At 40.8% G+C, this 12598-nt stretch overlaps 1 protein-coding gene and 1 long non-coding RNA gene across 2 annotated transcripts in view; one reads left to right on the top strand and one right to left on the bottom strand.

The window, feature by feature from the left end:
* Nucleotides 1-12598, top strand: part of LOC109430537 (uncharacterized oxidoreductase YoxD) — a 99775-nt gene that overhangs the window by 80640 nt on the left and 6537 nt on the right. The window lies entirely within an intron of this gene.
* Nucleotides 3618-5822, bottom strand: LOC134287263 (uncharacterized). Its single transcript, XR_009997167.1, has 2 exons — nucleotides 3762-5822; nucleotides 3618-3694 (listed from the first exon to the last, which is right to left on the bottom strand). It is a non-coding gene; the product is annotated as an uncharacterized LOC134287263 (long non-coding RNA).

The following is a 12598-nucleotide window of genomic DNA, read 5'->3' as shown; positions in this document are numbered from 1 at the left end:
CTTTTTTCAATGTTTAAAAAGTACCTATGTTTTAATAGTTTGTGAAGCATTTACATATTGTTAGTGTACGTTCAAAATTTCATTCAATTCGGTTCACTGGTTTCCGAGATATGACAGCTCAAAAATGAGTTGTCTGAAAAATAGTGTTTTACCCGAACGGTTCTAACTTTGCGAAAGATTTATCAACCGAGCCCAAATTTGTACCAATGATGCACATATAATAGGTTGGCAAACAGTCAAAATTTGAGATTTTTTGATGCGCTCTATAAAAAGTTATAGCATGTTGAATTTTTTTGCGAGAGAAAAAAAGTTGCCTATCCCAAACATTTTGGCCATACATGAAAGCCACGGGTATAAGCTTTCTGTTAAATGGTAAAAACACAGACAAACAGACGTAATTCTTCGAACATTTTCCGATTCAAATCATAGTCACGGATACATATTCGCCCAATGCTAAAGGGACAATGTTTGGCCGACCACCTACTAGGTGGCGGTAGAGAGCAAACGTCAAACTCGAACAAAAACTATGCGAGCGCCACGGTTGGGCAGTTGGCCAACTATCAAATTTTGAAAAAGACCGTTAAATCGGTGTACGATGGGAATCATCAGAGTGTTACGTCTGTTTGTCTGTGGTAATAAGTTTGTATTTGCACCGAATTTCATTGAAATATTCGATGTTTCATCAACAATGACTTTAATCTTAATTTGAACCATCGTCATCATAATTTGAACCAATTTTAATCTTAATTCGAACTACAGGCGGCAGAAGCTCGAGCAACTAAAAAAAAACAGCCAATTCCATGCTAAACATTTTAAAATCACATGAATCTGCTAATTTTCATATCTATTTTTCATTAGGCAGTGGAATCTCAACTCAGAACGTTCGAAATTCTTTAGGAATTTGGAAAGTTAATTTGGAATTTTTCATCCCCCAAGAGGAAACAAAGCAACCACTAGCGCAGTCTGCAGGTCAACACTGGAAGCTCGTCTCCGTTTACTAGTTCAAATTTAGATTACAAATGGTTCAACTTATAAGATAACATTCTCCAAGTAAGAATCACTTAAATTTAATAATTTTATGACAAATAATGCGAAATGTTATTCGGTTGGTCGATTCTACGATAAGTAAGCTCTCATTTGACGTATTCACTTAATGCGTGTGATGTAATGCATGAGATGTGTGGGAGCACCGAAAATGTGCTTTCTCTGGGGGGAAATGGGTGTAATCACAGTGATTTTTCATTTGCTTATTTTCAATGGCAAAAACTTTTTTTTGCAATGCTTTTAAAGTTAATGTTATCAGATTATATTACGGAAAGCTGTTCACATCTTTTAAGGGACAATATTCGACCAAAAAGTACGTCATTTCAATGAATTTCAAAATAGTTAATTATGATTACATTTTGACTAGTTCAAATTTTGAATTCTTACCCTAATATTAAGTTTTGAATTTTGAGCTAACAGCTAGGATTTTTTATTATAACTTTCGAACTTTAAAAAATGTTTAAACATTGTACTACATGTCCACGCGTTTTCAATACTTTTAATGCTGCATATCACGCTTTGAATATTCAACTTACAGAAAATTAGGGAGAGTTATTTTCAAATGTAAGGGAATTATTAGAAAAGTAAGATCTGTCGCGCAAAGACAATGACAAAATCGCAACAATACTGTGTACTCACATGGCATTGGAGCCTAAAATTTCTCAAAACTGCCAGCATTTAGGATATTTTGGCCGTCATACTGAATACTCTGGTCGCCATTTTTTTACTCTATAAGCAGACTCTTGAAGCCGTCGCCATCTTGAAGTTTGGGCTACCATCTTCGATATTATGGTCGACATTTTTTTTAACAAATTGAATCAAATTATTCCTATACTTCAAGGTTTCATAGCCCAAACTCCTTAAAACTGCTGTCATCTTGAATTTTGGACCGCCTTCTTGGATATTTTGCTCCCATGCCAATTTTACCTATATTGCATGGTTTCAGAGGCTAAAACTCCTTACTACAACCGCCATCTTGAAGTTTAATCCACCATCTTGGATTTTGGGTCGTCATCTTGGATATTCTGGTCGCCATTTTCGATCTCCCACATTGCATGCTTTTTGAGCACAAAACTACATAAAATAACTGCCATCTAGTATTCTTGAATGCCATCTTGAATATTTTGGTCACCATTTCTGGACACTAGACCATTCCAAGTATACCCATATTGCATGTCTTAAGAGCATAAAACTCCTCAAAACAGCCGCACCATCGTAGATTATGTGCTGCCATCTTTGATATTATGGTCACCATTTCTGGACTCTGAACATCTTCTCCATACCAAATATACCCATATTGCAAGACTTAAGAGCCTGTTTAAAGCCTTTTAAACAACCGCCATCTTGAACTATGGGCCACCATCTTGAATTTCGGACCGCTATATTGTATATTTGTAACTCGCTAGCTCGGGGTGGGTATCTACAGGGTCGTTGAATGACTTTCTTTCCCCATACATATACGGGCATGAATGGTACTCAAATCGGAACAGGAACGAAAAAGAATGAAAACTGTGTCATAGATGAACTATTGTCGGAGTGAGAGTGTCCAAACTTAACGAAGAGGATTTACACGCTGAACCGAAACTAATCACTCGAAAAGCGAGGCTTGGACGGTTCCTTTTCGAACCCCGATAATACGAACAAGGCAAAAGTGGTTAAAATTCGGTAATTCCAGGATTGCTCACTCTAAATATAGTGCTACCATGGAAGCTATTCTATTTACAATGGTTTATTACGGGATCGTCACTTAATAGGGTACTTATCTGTATCAGCATGCAGGGGTGCGAATCCGGATTCTTGGTGGTAGCGGGTTGGTTGTAGAGGTGTTTCTGGCGTTGGAACCGGCGGCAGCCGAACGCTGGCGGAGTTTTGCGACCGGCGGTAGCCGTACGCTGACGCTGCTTTGAGGCCGACTGTAGCCGAGCGCTGACGGTGCTTTGGAACCGGCGATAGCCGAACGCTGGTGGTGCATTCCCCTTCATCGGCTTCCAGCAGATTGTCGAGCCGAGGAGGGGGGGAGGGGTGGTTTGTTGGTTGGTGATTGCGAGCTATGGTTGCTTGTCGGCTGTAGACCGTAGGGACATCAATGGTTCTACCGCTTCAGGACAACGGACCTCGATGCTTGGTTGTTGAGCAAAGATGGCGGATGGGCTTGGACGTCGTTGGTGGCAACAATGGCGAACGGTTGATAATGCCGGGGTATTCGATCCAGTGGTGGCTTGGAGATCGGACTTTCTGGACTAGGTACCGTCGAACTTCATCGCTGTCCACTCGAGTAGCTTAACGAGCCCGGTTTCGGCACTGCTTAGAAGCTCATATAAACGAAACGGAAAGAAAAAGGCCCAATATGGACCTAATCACCTTGGATTAGTACCCGTGACGTCCCAAACGTAACCTCTAACACTATCACTTTTTTATCTAGTCATAATTACCTTTTTCATGTTTTATCACTTTTTAATCTGTTTTTTTACTTGTGGTTTGTGGCATGTAACTTGCATGATACTTTTTCTGTGATAATTTTAATACATTTTAGATTTAGATATACACATTGACAACATTTTTACACAACTAACCTCAAATATACGAATTGTTTGTAGGTACTAACAAAACAATTGATTTCAACAATTTACTAACAAATGCCACATAGATTCTAAAATTTAAAGAAAAACAAACTAAAATTAGACAAATTTTCACCACTCGAGGTTAACTTTTCACACCTCGAATAATTTGCTTGAGTCACGCGCGCACTGCTATTCTTTTCGAGAATCAGCTTCACAAGAGAATTTCCTCCGCCAAGATGGGGGGATTTTATAGAGAAATTCCTCTTTTACCAATCTTTTTATTTTTTTTTACTATTTTTGACACATCGGTACTATTTGTTAGTGTTTCCACACCCTAAACTCCGTTTTCTTCTAGCGACATCTATGAGTCAGATTTCCTTTGAAATCAGTGAGTACTATTTACCCACGCTCAAACTGTTCGACTTTCGTTTGACGTACATGTCCGAAACAAGGGGAAAATGAAACAGGCTCACTCACTTGCCAGTCATCAACAAGTGAGTGCCATCTGTTTGTGTTTGAATTTTTACTTTCAGGGTTGTAATCGGGAGGGGGATGGAAAAAGGACTTGCGGTGGAGCCAGCAAGTGTAAACTGGGAACCGAACGGTTACATATTCTGGTTGCCTTTTTTGATCTTCGGACATCTTTATATAAAATATTACCCATAGAAACTAAAACTCCTGCCATCTTGGATTTTGGGTCGCCATCTTGCATATTCAAGGGTTCCGGGTCATTTGGCCGAACACCATTGCCGAATGCCGTTTGGCGGCGAGAGGCCGAAAGGGTCATTTGACCGAATGCCATTAGGCCGAATGCCATTAGGCCAAATGCCGTTTGGTCGAAAAATGAATGATGAACTTAACTGATCAGAATAACTTGAAAGAACAACCTATGGTTCAAAGAAGGAATAATCTTTGATAAAATTTTAGCAGTTTCAGTGCCAACTAATCCCAAAATGTCAAAACTAGAAAAAAATAGCCTATGCTTAAAAGAAGGAAATATTTCCTCTGATCATATTGGTAGTTGGAATGTCGAAAAAATCCTATGAATTCTTTCGATCATGATTCGGCCAAACGGCATTCGACCAAATGGTCGGACACCATATTCTAGTCGTTGATTTTGAACTCCTGAAATCTGCTTAACATACTACATGGCTTAAAAGCCTGAAACTCCTTAAAACAGCCTCCATCTTTAATTTTGGCCCGCCATTTTGAATTGTGGTCCGCCTCCTTGTATATTATGGTCACCATTTTTTGACTCAGCACATCTACATACCAATTAAACCCATCTTGCATGGTCTTTGAGCCTTAAACTCCTTAAAACAGTTTGTTATAGTTGATGGCCGCAATCTTGGATTTTAGGTCGCAATCTTGAATTTATAGCCTACATCGTGGTTTTGTGGTTTTCATTGATGATCATTTTATATATGACCAGTTCACCGGTGCTGGTCCGGTTCACTAAAATGGCCATAACTTCGGAACGCCTTATCAATAGCCAACAATGCGATATAATTCCGATTCGATTCGAGCTATAATCCGTAAAATCGGCCAATGGGAAGTGCCTTAAAAGTGAGTGAACTTTTTTTGCGCTTAGACAATACATACATACTTACATACATACATTACGTACCTATACACATACAGACATCATTTCTTTGGTCGTACTTAATTGATTTGTATATGTGACTCGAATCTCCGAGGTAGAAGGCTGATGGAAAACAGTGAGGAATGCAGCTGAGCAGACACAAACGTAAAGCTATCCTACTCGTGAACAACAGAAGCCAGAATATTTTCGCACTTCCTTCACTCGCGAGCTAACGAAGTTGGTCGCACTCGTGATTGATTCGCGAAGCAGCTCTGAACATTTTTCAATTTTGTAAAAAAAACGAATTTACACGGCCGACAGATTTACTTTTCAGGAACAATAAAGCACAAAACACTACTATCTGATGGATAATTACTTGTTTTGCTATTAAAATCGCTCTAAAATGCAATTCCCGCATCTCCACTTTTTCTTCGCGAATAGAAATTCATAAGTGTTTTTGTTTTTATTTTGCTTCATACTCGCGAAGCAAGCGGCTGCGAATAAACTCACACACGGCTTACTCTCGGCACCGTGAGTAAACCCTTTGTTGGTTTTACACTCGCGAGTTGATTCAAGATGAGAGTGTTTCCATCTCTGCCTTCTACCGTAAATTCGTATTTTGAGTGATCATATATCATTTCAGTACACTTTGGGGTACGAAAAGGGCAAATCATAAGTTACATAAGGTACACCGGGGCAAGTTGAAACGGGTGGGGCAAGATGGAACACGAAGTTTTGAAATGGATTTCAATACAATTTAGAAATTTGTCCTTCGCTAAAAGATTGTTTGAATCAAAAACTATGTGTTATGGCAATCAAATTGTTTATCATCATTAGAAAACATTATGATAACCCCCTGTTTCATCTTGCCCCACCCGTTTCAACTTGCCCCGGTGTACCTTAACATAGTTTTAGAAGCTCTTCATTCATAGGTGTATTATTGAACTTGGTATCTTGGTATCTTGGAATCTTGGTATCTTGTTATCCTGTTATCTTGTTATCTTGTTATATTGTTTTATTGTTGGATATATTGTTCTATTGTTATCGTGTTATCTTGTTATATTTTTATCTTGTCATCTTGTCATATCAACTCAATTACATCACTATTACATAGGAATTTCAAAGCTGTGAAGCAATTATCAAAAAATGATACATGTTTCACAGCACATGCAATATTCTTCTCCAATTTTGTGACAGACGCGTTCCCGGCAACCAACATAAACACTTCATTAATTAAAGTCCTCCCGCGGCTTGCATATTGGTGCGCTGCGCTGTCACACCTAACGGGTAGTCATCTGTTTATTGTTTCCCAGAGAAAAAAAAGCACTTCGACAGGAGCGGTTGCTTGTCATCGTGTAACAAATTAGCATTGAAAGTGAAATTTTCCACTCCGGATCAGTTCGGGTTCGGTGCTACATTTTTAATGATGAACAATGCACGTAAACGTGGGCGGATGTATAACAACCCACGGTGAAGACAGTGAGGGGATCGAATTTTTATTCTCGAATTCCTGCTTTTGTAAATGATATAAATAAATATGACACTCTGTGGGTTCTTGCGATTATGAAGCAAGCACATGTGTTTCATTCGGCGCTATGAGGGTGATTACTGCTTTCCTACAGATCAGCTGATTCAGAAAAGTAAAGTTATCCAATCAACTTATTTTAAACCTTGTGCTGGCTACCCGAATCCTCTAAGCATTGGACGAGGCATTGGGTGTATGATAATATGTACTCCAAAGGTCCAAGAGTCATGTGATAATTCAGAGCAAAATCTCAAATGGAAGAAATATATTATTTTATATTTTCGTAGATACATTGTGATGAAAATTCAGCTCATTCAATTGCGCAGCAATGCATCTATCTCTATGCATCCATGTTCCAATGATTACAAACTATTCACCGAATTCCAAAAACATAATCCGAACGTGTCACAAATTAATCAATTCGACATCGTATGTTTTCCTGTAATTTCTCAGCTGCATCGAGCATATTTTATCCCTCATCCTCGGCAGCGAATGCGCACGGCTGCATAGTTCCGTTTCCACACTTCTCCATTGCCACCAACATCATAAATCAACTCTGTAAACCCCTCTAAGGCAGTTTATTCGTGAGCAAATAACATCGTTGACAACCGAAGCACGTGTATCCGTTCTGAGTAGAATACGTCCATCGACAAAACCTGCGCTGCTTGTTTTGGGGATAGCAGTACAGTTTCTCCCCAAAAAGTACCAGAAACTAATTCCTCAAATGTCTTTTTGGTGTTATTTAAAAATAAACGCCTAGAACCCAAAACAAACGAACAAACGTAAAACGTCGCTGTATAATTAAATATTCACCTTTCGCTGCTGTTTCTGCTACTCGGAGACACACTTCCATTCCTCCCCCAGTAGCACACTTGTTGTACATGAGTTTTTGTGACTCTTATATGACCAAATTTGGTCATATATGAGTTATATTGACTTTTTTAAAACATATGTGCTACTAGGGTCGGGTTTCCCCAGGCGACCGACGGCTTAGTTTTTCTTCTGTTTTGCGCTGATTTCCCGTTTACACGAGGCTGGTTTGTTTTCACCAAGTCCTATCCATTCAACCTTAGTCGTTTTCCCGTTTTTTTTATTTCACGTGGGCTGCTGCACCGTAAATCCCAGAATCAATTAGGAAATTTGCAAATCGTGAAGCGGTTTTCGAACAGATGGGCATCAGTCCAAAAAAATCAATTAAAGCAGCTCTGGCTCGGATTTATTGTTTGCATGAAAACGCCCCATAGCACCTGCGGATCACCGTTTCAGCACCACCGCAGACCCTCAAAGATACATAGATAGATCTGAAAGCCTTCACATTGAACTCGTCCATGCACTGCACACGTTCAAATAACCAAATGAAATCCGAAAAATAAGACTGAAGGAAATCTTGAAATTCACACTCACATTGGCTTTTTCTCTTTTGGCAGTGAACACACCACAAACAGCAGGTTCCGCTATAGCCGCGTAGATTTGTGGTATAATTATGGGAGATGAATAAAAAAGAACGCGTAAAAAATGTGGATACACAAATCCTCACCAGCACACCGATTTGAAGCAATTATTCTTCTCGTTGTTTGTCTTCTAGTTTACTTTTGTTTTCTTCACAAGTGCCCACTACACCAGTAAGAATCCCACACCATTCACGAAGCAATGCAGAACAGGCTCTTTCTCTCCTAAGGACCAGCATCCATCAGACAGAGAACAATAATTTCGAAGGTCCGACAACGATCACGCAGCACACCCTGGCATTTGGTACTTCTTCAGATCATCGCAAGCTGTGCCTCTCCGCTCTCTTCAAACTTTGGAGCATATTCTCGCGCATTAGTTCTTTCCTCATAAACAACCTCAAATGAAATAAACGACACGACTTGTTGCCTTCTATCTTCACTCCGCAAACAATCCAACGTGCGACGACAATTACCTAGTTGGGGGAAATAAAACAGTCATTATGGCACTGTTACTGTTTGCTTTCTCCGTATTCTTCTCTTTGTGCAACTGTCTGTTGGCACAGCTTTCCTAATTTCCACATTAACACTTGGTTGTTATTGCACCATAAATAAACATGATAACACAAAAGTTCACTTTAGTTTGGTCTCTTGCATCGAAGCCGCAGTACCGCGTGCCACCGAGCAAACCGACGACGCCGCGCGATGTACGATCCAAACCCGGTGCGAGCGAGAGCCAGAGAGCAAAATTACGAGTTCCGCTCTGTTTACTTGTACTCTGTGAACGTACCCCGGTCGGGGCCAGTCGTGTTAGCACACGTGCGATGGAGTTCATCCGGAGCAGCATTTTAAATTCTCACCAATGGGAATCATGCTCTCACAGTTTTCATTCTCATCGAACGGAACCGGCACGGCGTCTAGCAATCGGGCACCAGTCAGAAGTGTATAGCTAGCTTGTTACCGGTAAACTCCGCGCCGAGGATGGCGAACGTACACCTAGGAGGAAATTCAACTTTTCCCGGTGAAGGCTTTGGATTGACTGGCTGTTTGGCGCTTGTTGCAGCTTCTCCAAGGTTGGTTGGTTGAAGTATGACGGGTAGCTCTAGCGGGGGAGGGAATGGTTTATTCTGAGCTGTGGGTTTGAATTATTTATCAGATTACTGGATAGAGCTTTGAATCAGTTACCAGTTTATGTATAATTAAATTAAACTTGATATTTTTTCAAATTATTTTTTTATGCTTCTGAAACCTAACGAGGTAATTGCCATCAATTGATACTTTCGATGCGCTGATAACAATTAGCATTTTATTGTTATAGTATGTTTTTGTTAGAAGTGGTTTCTGGAATACACTACACCAGCCCAGCCCTGCAAACTTTGTCAAAACAGTGACAGGAGTATAAATAAGGAAGCATTCATTAAGTACGTTACGCAAAAATTGAGAATTTTCCTATTTTTCAATAATGTTTTTAAGCTGTTGAGTTATTTTGGTATCACTGGTTCTATTACTGTTATCGGAATTTCAACTGTCGTTGTTCTATCTCATTCTGATATTTTTTTCATGTTTTCCAATTTGTCTTTTGTCTATTCGACCTTTTGTCCATTCGACATTTTGTCCCATTCGGCCTTATATCCATTCGACCTTTTGTCCCCTCGACCTTTTGTCCGTTCGACCTTTTGTCCTTCGACCTTATGTCTTTCAACCTTCTGACATAGACTCGGATGAAAGCCGATAACTAGGGACAATGAAAATTCGCGGTATCGCGGAAGCCGCGAAATCCGCGAAATTACGCAATGGCCGCGAAATTTGGGGAAATCCGCGATATGCCACGAAATTTGGTAAAACTGTTGAAATATCTACATATTTTCAACAATTACAATATTTAAGTATAAATTATTTGATAACTTTTTACAGTTCATTGCATTTAAATTTATCCTTGTTATCAAATTTGCTACTTTTTTTTGATGAATTTATCATTAAACCTCACAAAACCAAGTAAATTATTCATATGACATGCAAATTTGAAGTTTTCTTCAACAAATCGTTCAAAAATATGATACCGCGAAATTACCGCGAAACCCGCAATAGCAGTCCCCGAAGTTTTAGAAATTTTTGCGCGAATTTCCATTGTCCCTACCGATAACTAATGGCGTACTTATTAATGGACGCCAAAAACACGCCTATATCAATAGTAACTGTAGACCTTACCTTACCTTACCGGTCAGACTAAGGCCTGAGTGACCTCTGCTGTACATAGTAGTCGTCTTCATACTACTCGGTCCATGGCTGTGTGCATTAGCGAAGCCTAAACATACACGAGAAAGAAACAGATGGAAGAGGGGGCAGCTTGCCTCCTCTTTCATTTCGCTCATTTTCCTGCATGAATAGGAGAGTGAGTAAGAAAAAAGAAAAAGCTGGCTCCGCTAATGGCTGTGTGTGCTGTTCAATCACCAAGTGCCATCTTCCACCTGCACTCCGCCGTAGATGGTACGCAGCACCTTCCTTTCGAAAACTCCAAGGGCGCGTTGGTCCTCTGCACGTAAGGTCCATGTTGCGTGCCCATAGAGGACTACCGGTCTAATCAGCGTTTTGTCACAGACAAACAGACGTAACTCTTAAAGGAAATTCATCAAAAACATTTGCCCGGTGTCTTTTTCATGAGCACACTGCAGTGTGCATGCCACACAGGTGGCATGCCACCTGTTGGTATAACCGCGCGAGACACTGCCGGCCATGATGGATTTCGATTTGACGTTTGCTAACACGCACACTACTACACAAATCGCCTGTAATTTCCGTTTGCATCATTCAGCAACGTGTACACTAGCAATCGTCAAAGCGATCCAACACTAGCACCTCTGGTGGAAAGATCGCGCAAATCAAATGAAATTTGAATTGATCGTTAAATGTATGTGCCAAGCCGTTTTGACGAGTGTTACGTCTGTTTGTCTGTGGTTTTGTAGATTAACTTCGTGTGACGACGAACTTTGTTCGATCCTAGAGTTCTGCGGAGTCCAAAGTAAGCTCAATTTCCTGCCACAATGCGTCTCTGAATTTCTCTGCTGGTGTTGTCGTTGTCGGTGATCACAGTGAGCCCAACCAAGTACACGAATTCTTCAACTGCTTCGATTTCATCATCGTCGATAGAAATTCGAGGTGGCGGGCGCGGTGATTCCTGCCTGGAGTCCTTTGCCATCATATACTTTGAATTCAACACATCAAAGACTAATCCGATTCGCCTGGTTTCACTCTTTAGTCGGATGTACGTTTCCGCCATCGTCTCAAATTTCCGAGCTATTGGGTTTCTCATTAATGTTTAGACTACTGTGATAATTTGAGAATCCACTGAATCAGCATTTCCCAGCGAAATTTCACACTAATCAAACTTATTTTGTTTACCTGTCGTGCATCCGACGCCCTTGTCATGAACTCAACTGAACTTGTGTATGCCAGCCGCTGCGAAGCCGTGTGCTAAATTCGACTGTCAAATGTCGCAATATAATATCACAGATCTGTGATTATCTGTGATAATATCAATATCATCAGCGAAACCAAGCAGCTGAACGGACTTCGTGAAAATCGTTCCTCTCGTGTTTATCCCCGCTCTCCTAATTACACCTTCTGACGCAATGTTGAACAGCAAGCACGAAAGACCATAACCTTGCAGTAACCCTCTGCGAGGTTCGAAAGGACTCGAGAGTGTCCCTGATACTCGAACTACGCACATCACTCGATCCATCGTCGCCTTGATTAATCGTATAAGTTTATCCGGAATTCCGTATTCGTGCATAATCTGCCATAGCTGTTCTCGATCGATTGTATCATACGCCGATTTGAAATCGATGAACAAGTGATGTGTGGGCACGTTGTATTCGCGGCATTTCTGCAACACCTGGTGGATAGCGAACATCTGGTCCGTTGAAGCGCGTTCACCCATGGATCGAGCCTGATATTGCCCCACGAACTCTCTTGCAATCGGTGATAGACGGCGGCATACAATTTGAGAGAGTATCTTGTAGGCAGCGCTCAGTAGTGTGGTTGGGCGACAGTTTCCGCAATTTAACTTGTCGCCCTTTTGTAGATGGGACACCTACACACATCACACGTTGTCATATCTTGCCCAACACTATAAATCCTGTTCATAGTTCATTGGTGGTGCCACAGCTTTGGTAGAATGTATCCGCTCGTTGCCCGCTTTTCCACACTTTCTGTCCAGTCCAACAAAGTTCCTACAACGCCACGATGTCTAAGTTGAGGGATGTTATTCGTCGTAGATTATCCTGTCACATCCCGCGAAACCTAGTGACTTGCAATTCCATGTTCCAAGTTTCCAACCGTACATAGTCCTACTCCGTCGCGTGTGTCTTTGCCGATTGTATCGAGTCGTATTTTCTCCTATGTTACTCGCAATGGGGATTTTTACGGGTGGCTTATTGGGTCT

Source organism: Aedes albopictus, chromosome 2 (genome assembly GCF_035046485.1).
Source record: "Aedes albopictus strain Foshan chromosome 2, AalbF5, whole genome shotgun sequence".
Taxonomy (NCBI): Eukaryota; Metazoa; Arthropoda; class Insecta; order Diptera; family Culicidae; genus Aedes; species Aedes albopictus.
This window is presented reverse-complemented; position numbering and strand designations above follow the sequence as displayed.